We start from the raw sequence: 15,573 nt of genomic DNA on the forward strand, positions 1-15,573 counted from the left end.
GTTTTATGATTTAGGCCTGTAGTGCTATGAATCTCCCTCTCAGGACTGTTTTTGATGCGTCCCATTTTGGGTTTTTGTGTGTTAATTTTCATTTATTTCCAAAATTTTTTTGATTTCTTTCTTGATATTGTTGGTAACCCATTCCTTTTTGAATAACATGCCATTTAGCCTCTATGTGTTTGAATGTTTTTGAGTGTTTTACTGTAGTTGGTTTCTAATCTCATTCCATTGTGGTATGAGAAGATTCTTGATAAGATTTTACCCTTCTTGAACTTGTAGAGACTTGTTTTATGTCCTAACATGTGGTCTACCTTTGTGAATGATCCATGTGCACTTGAGAAGAACGTATATTCTGCAGCTTTGGGTTGAAATATTCAATAAAAGTCAATTAAATCCATCTGATCCAGTGTGTCATTTAGAGAGTCATTGTATCTTTGTTAAATTTTTTTGTCTGGAACATCTATCCAGTGAAGTCAGTAGAGTGTTAAAGTCCCCTACTATGACCTATGACTGTATTGGTGTCGATCTCCCCCTTAATGTCCTCTCTCTCTCTCTCTCTCTCATTCATATCCTCTTGTTTGATCAATATATATGTTCAGAATAGGGAGAAATCAAGATGGCGGCATAGGTAAATACTGAAAATTGCTGCCTCCGGCAACAACTTCAAAAATACAATGAAAAGACAAAACGGACATCATCCAGAACTACAGGAAGGCTGGCTGAGTGGAAATTCTACAACTAGAAGGAAAGAGAAAAGCACACTGAGACTCAGAGGAGCTGCGGAAGTAAAGTGCAGATGTACGGAGTCTCAAGCGTGTGTGAAAACAGGCTGGCATCTGAGGACGCAGCTGTCTTTTTGAAACGGGAGGGAATCACAAGATCCCAACTGCTCTGAACTCCAGTTCCCGGAAGTCTCCGGGGACCCATGACTCATATGGGGAGAAACTGGACTGTCTGACAGCAGGCAAAACTTGGAACTTGAGGGTGGCTTTCCCTCAGAGGTGCTTGCAGCAATTACTGGGACATTGAGACATGGGGCCCCTTAAGGCAGGGCTGAGGATCAGCCATAGATGCTTGCTCCACCCTGTTGATTCCGAGACCTGCCCCACCCAAGCTGTGTGCAGAGGCTTTTGCATATGAATGCCCTGGCCCTTGCAATCTGGAAATTACCTAACAAATTGCAGGTGGGCCAGACAGACCCAGAACTTCCAAGAGAAGGCCCAAGGCCCCACAGCAGCTTGCACTGCTTCACAGCTAGGCATCATCTGGGCACCTCCAAACCCCCCAAAAAGGAAGGGGAATCTGCATATCTCTTCGTAGCTCCTTCTGGATAGCCTCAGGCAGAGGCTAAATTAGCAACCCCTTAGAGATCTAAGAGCCAGTGTACCCAGTGGTCAGAGTGGGACCATCCAGATTACAACTCCTCAAATCCATAGGGGACACAATCAGGAGCAGACTCAGTGACCACCAAAGCCCCACTGAAGCAAGTCTTGCCTCATAAGGGTGTCTCCAGCACAGAAGTTCTCCCACCATAGACACAGCTGATTCTCACAGCCAATTGGCCTGGAGGTCAATTCCTCTCCGTGATACCTACAAAAATCAAGGCTTAACTTCAACAAGACTGTGCACAAAGCCCACAAGGGGGTGCACCAAGAGTGTCCACCTCAGGTAATTGGGGAGGCTGAGCCGCTGGGCACTACAGGACACGTAGCACACAAAGCCACTCTACTAACACAGGGAAGCATAAAAAATGCGGAGACAAAGAATTAGGTCACAAATGACAGAAATGGAGAGAGGAAATGACTGGATATAGAGTTCAAAACCACAGTTATAAGGTTTTTCAAGAATTTTCTGGAAACTGCCAATAAATTCAGTGAGACCCTGGAGGATATGAAAAAAAGACCAACTATAAATTAAGCATACACTAACTGAAATAAAGAATAATATACAGAGATCCAACAGCAGACAAGAGGATCCCAAGAATCAAGTCAAAGATTTGAAATATGAAGAAACAAAAAATACCCAACCGGAAAAGCAAAAAGAAAAAAGAATCCAAAAATATGAAGATAGTGTAAGGAGCCTCTAGGAAAACTTCAAGCATACCAATATCAGAATTATAGGAGTGCCAGAAGAAGAGAGAGAGCAAGATATTGAAAACCTATTTGAAGAAATAATGACAGAAAACTTCCCCTACCTGGTGAAAGAAATACACTTACAAGTCCACGAAGTGCAGAGAAACCCAAACAAAAGGAATCCAAAGAGGACTACACCAAGACACATCATAATTAAAATGCCAAGAGCAAAAGACAAAGAGAGAACCTTAAAAGCAGCAAGAGAAAAAAAGTCAGTTACCTACATGAGAGTACCCATACAGCTGTCAGCTGATTTCTCAACAGAAACTTTGCAGGCCAGAAGAGAGTGGCAAGAAATATTCAAAGTAATGAATAGCAAGAACCTACAAACAAGATTACTTTATCCAGCAAAGCTATCATTCAGAATTGAAGGTAAGATAAAGAGCTTCACAGATAAGAAAAAGCTAAAGAAGTTCATCACCACCAAACCAACATTACATGAAATGCTGAAAGGTATTCTTTAAGAAGTGGAAGAAGAAAAAAGTAAAGCTAAAAATTATGAACAGCAAGTACATATCTATCAACATGTGAATCTAAAAATCAAGTGAATAAAAAATCTGATGAACAGAGTAAACTGATGAATATAATAGAAGCAGGGGCATGGAAAGGGAGTGGACTGACAATTCTTGCTGGGAAAGTGTTTTGGGTGTGCAGGAAGAGACTGGACAAAAATCATACACCTATGGATAAGGACAGTGGGAGGGGTAAGGGCAGAGTGTGGGGTGGGAACTGGGTGGAGGAGAGCTATGGGGGGGAAAGAGGAACACCTGTAATAATCTGAACAATAAAGATTTAATTAAAAAATATATATGTTCATATCCTCTTGTTCAATCAATCCCTTTAGTGTTATGTAGTGGCTTTTGTTGTCTCTTATAAGAGCCTTCATTTTGAAGTCTATTTTGCCATATGTAAATATTTCTACCACAGCTTTCTTTTCATTTCCATTTGCCTGGAAAATTTATTCCATCCCTTCACTCTCATCCTGTGTAAGTCTTCTGTTTCAAGGTAGATCTCTTTTAGACAGCATATAATAGGGTCATTTTTCAAATCCATTCAGCTACCCTATGCCTTTTGATTGGAACATGTAATCCATTTCAATGTAAGGTCATTATTGATAGGTACTTATATATTGCCATTTTTACGTGTATATCTATGTTTCTTTCTATATATATTTCTTCTCATTACAGCCATCTATTTAGCATTTTTTACAGTGTTGGTTTGGTGGTGATAAACTCCTTTATCCTTTTTTTTTTGTCTTGGAAGCTCTTTATCTCACCATCTATTTTGATTGATAACTTTGCTGGATATAGAAATCTTGGTTCAGATACCTTCTTTTCATTACCTTAAATACTTCATGCCATTCCCTCTGGTGTGCATAGTTTCTGACAAGTAATCATCTGACAGCCTTATGGGAGCTCCTTTTTAAGTGACAAATTGCTTTTCTCTTACTGCCTTTAACATTCTATCTTTTTCTTTAATTTTTGGCATTTTAATTATGATGTGCCTGGGCATGGGCCTCTTTGGGTTCTTTTTGCTTGGGACTCCCTGTGCCTCCTGGCCTTGGGTAACTTTTTTCTTCACTAACTTAGGGAAGTTTTCTGCCATTATGTTTTCAAACACATTCTCTATCCCTTAATCTCTTTTCTTCCTTTGTGGTACTCTTATGATGTGAATATTGTTGCTAAGAATCCCCTGGCTCCCCCAAAATGCCTCCCAAATTTATATTTCTTGTCTAGTTTATTTAATTTATGTTTCAGCCCTTCTCCAGATTCCTGAGCTCTTGCAGCTGCAGATAAGACCCTAGCACCATGTCTTTTAATTCACTGAACCTAATCCTCAATTTACCATAATCTATTGTGTATTTCTTACAATGTGTACTTTATTAGTGCTATGTCATTCTGTATTTCTATCTGTTCTGTTTTCCCAGTTACTTTATCTTTTCTCATGCTGTTGAGCATCTTTCCATCATTATTATGAACTCTATCTATAATAATAAAAGCATAATATGCTAATTAGACTGGACATCCTTCCGGATGTCCTTCTGGACGACCTTTTTCCAAACAGGTTGTCTATTCCTTGCTCAGTTTCCTCTCCCTCTGGCAACCCTATTATTCTGATGTTGTTTGGTTTCGTGTTGTCCCACAGATCTCTTAGGCTCTCTTTCTGCTTTTTAATTTTTTTTTGAAGCTGCTCTGCTTGGGTATTTTTTCCTTCCTTGTCTTCTAGCTCACTGATGTGGTCATCTGCTTCTTCTAGTCTACTGTTGATGCTTTCTATTGAGTTCTTTATACCAGTGATGTCATTTTTCATTTCTTGTTGTTTTTTTTTTCATTTCCTCTTGGATCTTAGACATATGGTTGAATTTGTCTTCCATTCTTTTCATCCACCTTATGGCCATTTCTTTGAATTCTATCTCTGACAGGTTGCTTACCTCCATTTCCTCCATTTCATTTACTTCCTTTCATGGTGATGCCTGTTTTTCTTTCATACGCAGGCTGGTTCTTTGTTTCACCATGATCTCTCTTCTCCAGATGTTTGGTTATGTAGTTCTCTCTCTTTCAGTGGGGAGAAGCAGGGTTCCTCTAAGTTCATGTGGTCGCACTGCTTGGGATCCATTGTTTCCGGGTTAGTAGCCGATCTCTGGATGCCATGGATGCTGGGTCTTTGGATGTATACGCTCCCAATAACAGCCACTCAAGGTAGTGCATTCTCCGCAGCTGAGCCAGTGCTCCGGGAGAGATTTCAGCCACAGTCTCCAACCGTCCCCTTTCTCCAGGAGTCCTCTGTCTTTCCTGGCTACAAACTGTCTCCCAGCTGAATATCTTCTCCTTATTAGGGCTGTATGTTACCTGTTTCAGTTGCTCACCCTTATCTGCTCCAGGACAAGGCATGGGACACGTCCATCTATACCTCTGCCATTTTCTTTACCTGTGCATCTGCTTCACAGATGATGCGTTTTTTACAAATTGTAGATAAGACCCTCCCCCAACAAAATGGTTATAACTTACTTTATTGCGGTGGTCTGGAATCAAACCTGCAATATCTGTAAGGTATACTGTTGGGGTCCAGCCCCAGCAGGTCCAGAGATTCCCAAAGGAGTGGACGGAGTCAGCGAAGAAGGAATGACACAGAGGCAGTGTTCAGTTGATCAGCAGCCTAGCCACATTCTCCAGCCAGGTTCTCACTCCAGCATCTCCAGCCAAGTTCTGTCCAGGTTCTCTTGCCATGTTATCTCACTAGGTTCTCCAGCCAGGTTCTGTCAAGGATCTCCAGTCAGGTTCTGTCTAAATTAGTTATTAACAACTGGAAAGGAGCAAAGGGAATGCCAAATATTATAGGCAAGCCATTTGTGCAGTTTTCCTAGAAAGCTGAAGTTTAACACTACCCAGGAAGCTACCAGTCTATTTCTCATTTTATGTATTGTTCTTTTGGTCTCTATGTCATTTATTTCTGCTCTAATCTTTATTATCTCTTTCATTCTGCTAACTCTGGGTTTTTCTTGTTGCTCTCTTTCAATTCTTCGAGATGTAGAGTTAGATGATTTATTACCATTTTTTTCTTCTTTTTCAAGGAAGGCCTGTAGAGCTAGAAAATTCACTCTCAGGACTGCTTTCATTGTGTCCCATAGGTTTTGGATTGTTGTGCTTTCATTGTCATTAGTTTCCAGAATATTTTTAATTTCTTCTTTGATCTCATTGGCAACCCAATCAATATTTAAAAACATGCTATTCAGATTCCAAGTGTATGAGTGTTTTGGTTGTTTTTATAGTAGTTTATTTCTACAACTTTGCCATTGTGGTCTGAGATATGCTTGCTATGATTTCAGTCTTCTTGAATTTGGGGAGACTTTGCTTGTGACCCAATATGTGATCTATTTTTTGAAAATGTCCCTTGAGCACTTGAGAATAACGTATATTCTGTGGCTTTGGGGTGAAATGTTCTGAAGATGTCAATTAAGTCCATCTGATCGAGTGAGTTATTTAGGATTGCTGTTTCTTTGCTGATTTTTTGTGTTGAGGATTTATCCAGTGATGTCAGTGGTGTATTAAAGTCCCCTACTATGATTGTATTGTTGTCGATCTCTCTCTTGATATCTTCTAAGATTTTTTTTTAATGTATTTGAGTGCTCCTGCATTGGGTGCATATATGTTTATCAGGGTAATATCCTCTTGTTTTATCGATCCCTTTAGTACTATGAAGTGCCCTTCCTTATCTCTTGTTATGGCCTTCACTTTGAGGTCTATTTTGTCCAATATAAGTATTGCTACCCCAGCTTTTTTTTTTCATTTCCATTTGCGTGAAAGCTATTTTTCCATCCCTTCACTTTCAGTCTGTGTGAGTCCCTTCTCCTGAGGTGGGTCTATGTAGACAGCAAATATATGGGTCGTGTTTTTTTTATCCATTCAGCCTCTCACTGCCTTTTGATTGGAGCATTTAGTCCATTTATGTTTAAAGTTATAAATGAATGGTACTTGTTTGTAGCCATTTCTATTTTTTGTGCCTGTTTTCTTTCTTAGCTTTTTATTTCTTTTTACACCAGTTCCTTTAGCATTTCTTGCATTGCTGGCTTGGTGGTGATAAACTCCCTTAGTCATTTTTTTGTCTGTGAATCTTCTTATTTCCCCTTCAATTTTGAATGATAGCCTTGCTGAATAGAGTATTCTTGGATTTAGTCTCTTGCTTTGCATCACTTTGTAAATTTCCATCCATTCTTTTCTGGCCTGATGTGTTTCCATTGAGAAATCATTTGATAATCTAATGGGAGATCCCTTGTATGTAACTTTCCTTCTCTCTCTTGCAGCGTGTAATATTCTCTCTTTTTCCTGAACATTTGCCATGGTAATTATGATGTGTCTTGGTGTGGGCCTTTCAGGTTCATTTTGCTTTGGATTCTCTGTGCTTGTGTGACTTTTTTCTTCTCCACCTCTGGGAAGTTTTCTGACATTATTTCTTCCAATAGGTTTTCTGACCCTTTTTCCTCTTCCTCGCCCCTTTTATTCATATGTTGCTTCCTTTCATGTTGTCCCATAGCTCCCTTAGGCTCTCCTCCTGTCTTTTAATTGTTTGCTTCAATTGAAGTTCAGTTTGGGTGTGTTTTTCTTCCCTGGCTTCTAATTCGCTAATTCGGTCCTCTGCTTCTCCTAGTCTACTGTTGAAACTTTCCATGGTGTTTTTTATTGCAGCTATAGCGCTCTTCATTTCTTCTTGATGCTTACATAAGTTATTGATTTTTTTTCATCCATTTCTTCTTGACTCTTACATAAGTTGTTGATATTTTCATCTATTTCTTCTTGATTCTTGCATAAGTTGTTGATTTTTTTTCCTCCATCAGCTTTATGCACTCTAGGAACATTATTCTTAATTATTTTCTGACCTGTTGCATGCCTCTGTTTCACTTAGCTGCTTTTCAAGTGAGTCCCTTTCTTTCCTTTGGGGGTTTTTTGTTTACCCATGTTCAATCTCACTGACATATGTAGATGGTGAGTCCTTCAGGGGCTGCTCCTTGGGTCGCAGTGGCTCCTCAGGCTGCGGTTCCTCCTCGGGCGCTTGTGATAGCAGCTGCTCCTCAGTTTGCAGCAGCTCTTCTTGTGGGTGCTGTTCACAGCTGTGGTAGCTCCTCCATCTGGTTGGGGGCTGCTTCTCACACAGCTGATGTTCCTCAGACAGAGGGTGTGCTGATCACAAGGTTGCTGTTCCTTTGATGGGGGCGGGTTACACACACAGCTGCTACTCTTTGAACTGGGACGGACTGCTCACATGGCAGCTGTTCCTTCCAAAGGGGCTGGCTGCATGCTGCTGTTGTTCCTGTGATGTGGTGGGCTGCTTGTGGGGCTACTGCTCCTTGGACATGGGCAGGTTGATTGCAAGGCTGCTGCTCCTCAGTTGGGGGTGGGCTGCTCGTGCAGCTGCTGCTCTTTGGATGGGAGTAAGCTGCACGTGTTGCTGCTACTCCTTGGATGGGGATTGGCACTCACACGGCTACTGCTCGTCGGACAGGTGTAGGCTGTGTGTGGCTCTGCTCCTCGGACCATTGCATGTAGCACAGGACGTCTGCTCCTCGAACGTGGCGGTCTGCTCATGTGGCTGCTGCTGCTCCTCGAATGTGAATGGGCTGTTCACAGAACTGCTGCTCCTTGGATAGGGGTGGGCTGCTCACACAGCTACTGATCCTCAGATTGGGCAGGCTGCTTGTGTGGCTGCTGCTGCTTGGATGAGTGCAAGGTGCTTGCTCAGCTGCTGCTCCTCGGACTGGTGCAGGGTGTGGGCTGTGCGCAGCTGCTGCTCCTCAAATGGGAACAGGCTGTGTGGGGCTTCCGCTCCTCAGACGTAGGCAGACCACTTATGCAGCTCCTGCTCTTAGGACAGGGCTGCTCACGTGGTTGCTCCTCCTTGGATGGGGAAGCAGGCAGCTCACCCAGATACTGCTGCCTGAACAGGGGCAGGCTTCTCACGAGGCTCATGCTCCTTGGACAAGATCGTGCTGCTTAAATGTCTGCTTCTCATCTGATTGCAGTGCCCTGGACTAAAGCGTTGAGCTGGTCAGAGTGGAGCATGCTTCAGAACTCACAGGAACCTACCTCCGGGGTGGGTGGAGACTCGGTGAACATGGGACCACAGCCAAGGTAGCAGGTCCCTGGCAGGGGTGGCTTTAGAGTCCCAGGTGTTACCTGAGGGCACCCTGAGTCTAGGTGAGGCTGGGTTCTCAGTTACATCAGCTCTCCCCTTTGAAAAGGCGAGGCCTCTGAAGAAGAGCTGGCCTTCTGGTCCTGTTTGCAATGGTAGCTGAGTCTGCCTAGTTAGGCTAGCCCAGGTAGCCTGCCCCTGAAGGTCCTGCAGGGTCTAACTATCCCTCATTCACCCAACCGCACACACACCACCCACACATAACCACACACTGCTCTTTTGCTCCCTCGCTGCCTCCTTCTTCCTGCCTCTATAGCTGGGTCTAGGGTGTAATTGATCCATTCGTTAATGACGTTTTCTCTCCAGGTGTCTGGCTATGAGGCTTGATCTCTAGCACTTTAGCCAGACAGGATAAAATTCACTTTAACAAGACATGACCCAAAGGGAACAAAGCATGAATGTACTCACAACACCGATAACCCCAATATAAGTGATCACCTGATGAGAGAGTAAAGGGAGATAAAAGAGAGCACAAATGATATCTAAGAGAGAGAAAAAAACGATAGGAGAGAAAAGAAAAAGGAGAACATCATATAAATAAATAAATATATATATATATATATAGAGAGAGAGAGAGAGAGAGAGAGAGAGAGAGAGAGAACCACAGAATCAATAGATAAACCAAACAAATACAAACGCCAAACACTCAGTAAAGAGGGTGGGGACAGAATCTGTAGAGGCTGAGCTGATATACAGGAAATAAGGTTAAGAATTGGATAAATAGGAGAAACCAAGAAGGCGGCATAGGTAAACACCAGAGATTGCTGCCTCGCACAACCACTTCAAAAATACAACTAAAAGACAGAACGGACATCACCCAGAACCATAGGAAGGCTGGCTGAGGGGAAATTCTACAACTAGAAGGAAAGAGAAAAGCATACCGAGACTCAGAGGAGGTGCGGTGCTGAAGTAAAATACAAAGGTGCAGAGGTGCATGCGGAGCGGGCTGGTGGCTAAGGGCGCGGTTGTCTGTTTCAATCAGGAGGGAGTCTTAGGTTCTGTGCTCCAGTTACGGGCGAGTCTCTAGGGACCCAGACTCAAACGGGAAAAGTGGGACTGTCTGGCATCGGTCAGAATTTGAGCCAGCTTTCTCTCCCAGGTACTTGCAACGGTTGCTCGACACTGAGAGGCAGAGCCTCTGGGGACAGGACTGAGAGCAGCCATAACTGCTCACTCTGCCCGCACTGTTGATCCCCTGGCACCCTCCCCACCTAGTCCTGCACAGAGGCATTTGCCGGATAGCCTCAGGCAGAGGCTAGAATAGTGGCACCCTAGAGATCCAGGACAGAAGTTCTCCCACTGCAGACACAGCTGATTCTCACAGCCAATTGGCCTGGAGGTCAAATCCCTCCTAGTGTTACCTACAACAACCAAGGGTTAAATACAACAATACTGTGCACAAAGACCACAAGGGGTGCACCAAGAGTGTCTACCTCAGGTAATTGGGACACTTAGCACAGAAAGCCACTCTATCGACACAGCAAAGCATAACAAAATGCTGAGACAAAGACACAAGACACAAATGACAGAAATGGAGGAAAGCAGACTGCTGGATATAGAATTCAAAACCACACTTTTGAGGTCTCTCAAGAGACTTCTAGAGACTGCCGATAAACTTAATGAGATGTAGAAGAAATCTAATGAGACCCTCAATGTTGTGATAAAGGACCAACTAGAAATTAAGCATACACTGACTGAAATAAAGAATATTATACAGAGAGAAAAATGGCGACCAACAGGAAGGTAGGGAGGGAGAGAGTGTGAGAGTGCAAGGAAGTGGTAGAGGAGTGTGTGGACGTGTGTGGTGTGTGTGTATGAGCTAGGGACAGTTAGATTCTGCAGGACTTCTAAGGGGCTGCTAAACCGGGCAGTCTTAGGCTGCGGAGTCCCGCGGACACTCCTGGGCAGCCAGCACAGGCACGGCGAACACGCCATATTGGAAAACAGAGCTGTTTGAGACTAGGATCCTGGCCTCAGCATCACCCAGTCTGATCTCAGATGCATCCCAGGACCCTGCAGCCACTGGGGACAGAGACCTGTGACCACAGCTACAGAACTGCGGACACCAAAAGTTCAGAAATACCCGTGGCAGATCCATGAGTAACAGAGCCCATCCCCCCTTCCCGCAGGCTCATTGGACACACCAGAGTAACTAACCAATAGACCCACCCCTTGTTGGGGCCTCAGCGCTGCAGGAACTATGGCCTGGAAGTGTGCTAGCACCTTGGAACTGATCCTGCTAGGGCCATGTTCAGGAGCCCTGGGCTGGGAGCAATCGCACGAACACCAGGAATCTGTCCCAAGGAGCACAGGCCCAGGGACCCCAATTCTCTTGGCAGGAGGCAGCACCAAGCACCAGTGACTTGACTGTGTTTCTTATCACAAGCGCCTGAGATTCTGATTCCCTGTGAATTCATGCTAAGAGCCAGTGACTCCAATTCCTGGTGAAAGGGCACATAGGGACCCTGATTCTCAAGGCAAGGTCGCATGAAGCAACAGAGACTCTGATACTGGATTCTTGGGGAACTCTGACTCCTGGCGCATGCTAGGGGGCTCTGGTTTTCAACAAGCTTCAGGGGGGTCTCTGTTTCAGCATGGTGCAGGCAGGGTCCCTGATTCTAAGGGCGCGTACGAGGCCACATTGAGTGCTGACAACACTGACTCTGAGAAAGCCTGGTTCCCACCAACCCAAAACAATCACACATATTAGTGTCAGAGCTCTTCAGTGACACTAGGGTTGTGGGAGGTTCCCACTGCACATGACCCAGGCCCACACAACTCAACGTTTGAACCATCGGGAGAGAATCAGAATGAAGAGACGAAACAACACCCAGAGGAAAGACAATGGGGAGTCCCCAAGAAAGGACATTAATGAAGTTGAAGCATGCAACATGGCAGAAAAAGAATTCAGAATAATGGTTGTACAATTCATTCACCGTATGGATGAGAAAATCAACAATCCATGCAAGAATCAGGAAAAAATGAAAAGCGATATAGCTACAATCAAAAACACCATGGAAAGTTTCAACAGCAGACTAGAAGAAGCAGAGGACTGAATTAGTGAATTAGAAGATAAGGCAGAGAAACAAGCTCAATCTGAACAGCAACTGGAGAAAAAATTAAAAAGCAGGAGGAGAGCCTAAGGGAGCTTCGGGACAACATAAAACGAAGTAACATACACATAATAGGCCTGCAAGAGGACAAGAAGAGCTGCAAGGATTAGAAAATCTATTTGAAGAAATAATGTCAGAAAACTTCTCAGATATTGGGAAGAAAAAAGTTACACAAGTACAGAGAGTCCCAGGCAAAATGAACCCCAAAAGACCCAAACCAAGACACATCATAATAACGATGGCAAATGTACAAGACAAAGACAGAATCTTAAAGGCTGCAAGAGAGAAACAGAGTTACCTACAAAGGATTCCCCCATCAGATTATCAAATGATTTCTCAACAGAAACACATCAGGCCAGAAAAGAATGGACAGAAATTTATAGAGTGATGCAAAGCAAAGGACTGAATCCAAGAATACTCTATCCAGCAAGGCTATCATTCAAAATTGAAGGGGAAATAAGAAGCTTCACAGACAAAAAAAGGCTAAGGGAGTTTATCACCACCAAGCCAGCAATGCAAGAAATGCTAAAGGGACTGGTGTAAAAAGAAGAACTAAAAAGCCCAGAAAGAAAACAGGCACACACACAAAAAAATAGAAATGGCTACAAACAAGTACCTTTCAATAATAACTTTAAACGTAAATGGAATAAATGGTCCAATCAAAAGACATCAAGTGGCTGAATGGATAAAAAAACATGACCCATGTATTTTCTGTCTACAAGAGACCCACCTCATTAGAAGGGACTCACACAGACTGAAAGTGAAGGGATGGAAAAATATCTTTCAGGCAAATGGAAATGAAAAAAAGCTGGGGTAGCAATACTTATATCGGACAAAATAGACCTCAAAGTGAAGGCCGTAAAAAGAGATAAGGAAGGCCACTTCATAATACTAAAGGGATCAATACAACAAGAGGATATAAGCCTGATAAACATATACGCACTCAATGCAGGAGCACCCACATACATAAGAAAACTCCTGGAAGATATGAGGGGAGAGCTCGACAGCAATACAATCATAGTAGGGGACTTTAATACACCACTGACATCACTGGATAAATCCGATAGACAAAAACACAGCAAAGAAACAGCAATCCTAAATGACTCACTAGATCAGATGGACTTAATTGACATCTTCAGAACACTTCACCCCAAAGCCACAAAATATACGTTCTTCTCAAGTGCTCATGGGACATCTTCAAAAATAGACCACATATTGGGTCACACACAAAGTCTCCCCAAATTGAAGAAGATTGAAATAATACCAAGCATCTTCTCAGACCACAAGGCCATAATATTAGAAATAAACTACAATAAAAACAACTCAAAATACTCAAACACTTGGAAGCTGAATAGCACGTTATTAAATATTGATTGCGTTACCAGTGAGATCAAAGAAGAAATTAAAAACATCCTGGAAACTAATGACAATGAAAACACAACAGTCCAAAACGTTTGGGACGCAATGAAAGCAGTCCTGAGAGGGAAGTTTATAGCTCTACAGGACTGTCTCAAAAAACAAGAAAAAATGGTAGTAAATCAACTAAATCAACAGCTCAAAGAATTAGAAAGAGAGCAACGAGAAAAGCCCAGAGTGAGCAGAAGGAAGGAGATAATAAAGATTAGAGCAGAAATAAATGACATAGAGACCAAAAAAACCCGACAGAAAATCAATGAAACCAAGAGCTGGTTCTTTGAAAGGATAAACGAGATTGACAGACCTCTAGCCAGGCTCACCAAGAAGCAAAGAGAAAGGACCCAAATAAACAAAATCAGAAATGATAGAGGCGAAATAAAAACAGACCTCACAGAAATACAAATGATTGTTAAAAAATATTATGGACAACTTTACTCCAACAAACTAGACAACCTGGAGGAAATGGACATATTCCTAGAAAAATACAACATTCCAAAACTTAATCAGGAAGATTCTAAAAATCTCAATAGGCCAATAACTATGGAAGAACTTGAAGCAGTCATCAAAAAGCTTCCAGCAAACAAAAGCACAGGACCAGACGGCTTCACAGGGAAGTTTTACCAAACATTCAAGGAAGAACTAAAACCTATCCTCCTCAGACTACTACAAAAAATCCAAGAGGAGGGAACACTTCCAAGCTCATTCTATGAAGCCAGCATCACCCTAATACCAAAACCAGGTAAAGATAATAAAATGAAAGAGAATTACAGGCCAATATCCCTCATGAACATAGATGCCAAAATCCTCAACAAAATCTTAGCAAATCGGATCCAGCAGTACATCAGAAAGATCATACACCATGACCAAGTAGGATTTATCCCAGGGATGCAAGGATGGAACAATATCTGCAAATCAATAAACGTGATACATCACATAAACAAATTGAGAGAAAAAAACCACATAGTCATATCAATTGATGCAGAAAAAGCGTTTGACAAAATTCCACACCCATTTTTGATAAAAACTCTCAGCGAGGTGGGAATTGAAGGATCATACCTCAACATAATAAAAGCCATATATGACAAACCCACAGCCAACATCATAGTCAATGGACAAAAACTAACACCATTTGCCCTAAGAACAGGAACAAGACAGGGATGCCCACTCTCACCACACCTGTTCGACATAGTACTGGAAGTATTAGCCATTGCAATTAGACAAGAAGAAGAAATAAAAGGCATCCCAATTGGAAAAGAAGAAGTAAAACTGTCCTTATTTGCAGATGACATGATAGTATACTTAAAAAACCCTAAAGACTCCTTCAATAAACTATTAGACTTAATAAAAGAATTCGGCAATGTAGCAGGATACAAAATTAACGCCAAGAAATCTATGGCCCCAGAACGGGTTTGTGTCAGTGGATAGAGCATCAGCCTGCAGACTGAAGGGTCCCAGGTTCGATTCAGGTCAAGGGCATGTACCTGGGTTGTGGGCATATCCCCAGTGGGAGATGTGCAGGAGGCAGCTGATCGATGTTTCTCTCTCATCGATGTTTCTAACTCTCTACCTCTCTCCCTTCCTCTCTGTAGAAAATCAATAAAATATATATGTTAAAAAAAAAGAAATCTATGGCATTTCTAAACACCAATAGTGAATGTGCAGAAAGAGAGACTAAAAAAGCAATCCCATTTACCATCTCACCAAAAAAAATTAAGCTACCTAGGAATAAACTTAATTAAAGAGGTAAAAGACCTCTTCTCAGAAAACTACAGGACGTTGATAAAAGAGATAGAGGAAGACATAAAGAGATGGAAGAACATACCATGTTCTTGGAACGGTAGAATCAACATCATTAAAATGTCCATACTGCCCAAAGCAATCTATAAATTCAATGCACTTCCCAGTAAAATACCAACGGCATATTTCACAGACCTAAAACGAACTCTCCAAACATTCATCTCGAATAAAAACGACCCCAAATAGCTTCAGCGATTCTGAGAAAGAACAATGTAGGTGGGATCTCAATACCAGATATCAAGCTGTATTACAAAGCCACTGTTCTCAAAACTGCCTGGTACTGGCACAAGAACAGACATATAGATCAATGGAATAGAGTAGAGAGCCCAGAAATCAGCCCCAAACAATACGCTCAATTAATATTTGACAAAGGAGGCAAGAACATACAATGGAGTCAAGATAGTCTCTTCAATAAATTGTGTTGCGAATAT

This window comes from Myotis nattereri (assembly GCF_964212035.1).
Source record: "Myotis nattereri genome assembly, chromosome: X".
NCBI classification, from domain to species: Eukaryota; Metazoa; Chordata; class Mammalia; order Chiroptera; family Vespertilionidae; genus Myotis; species Myotis nattereri.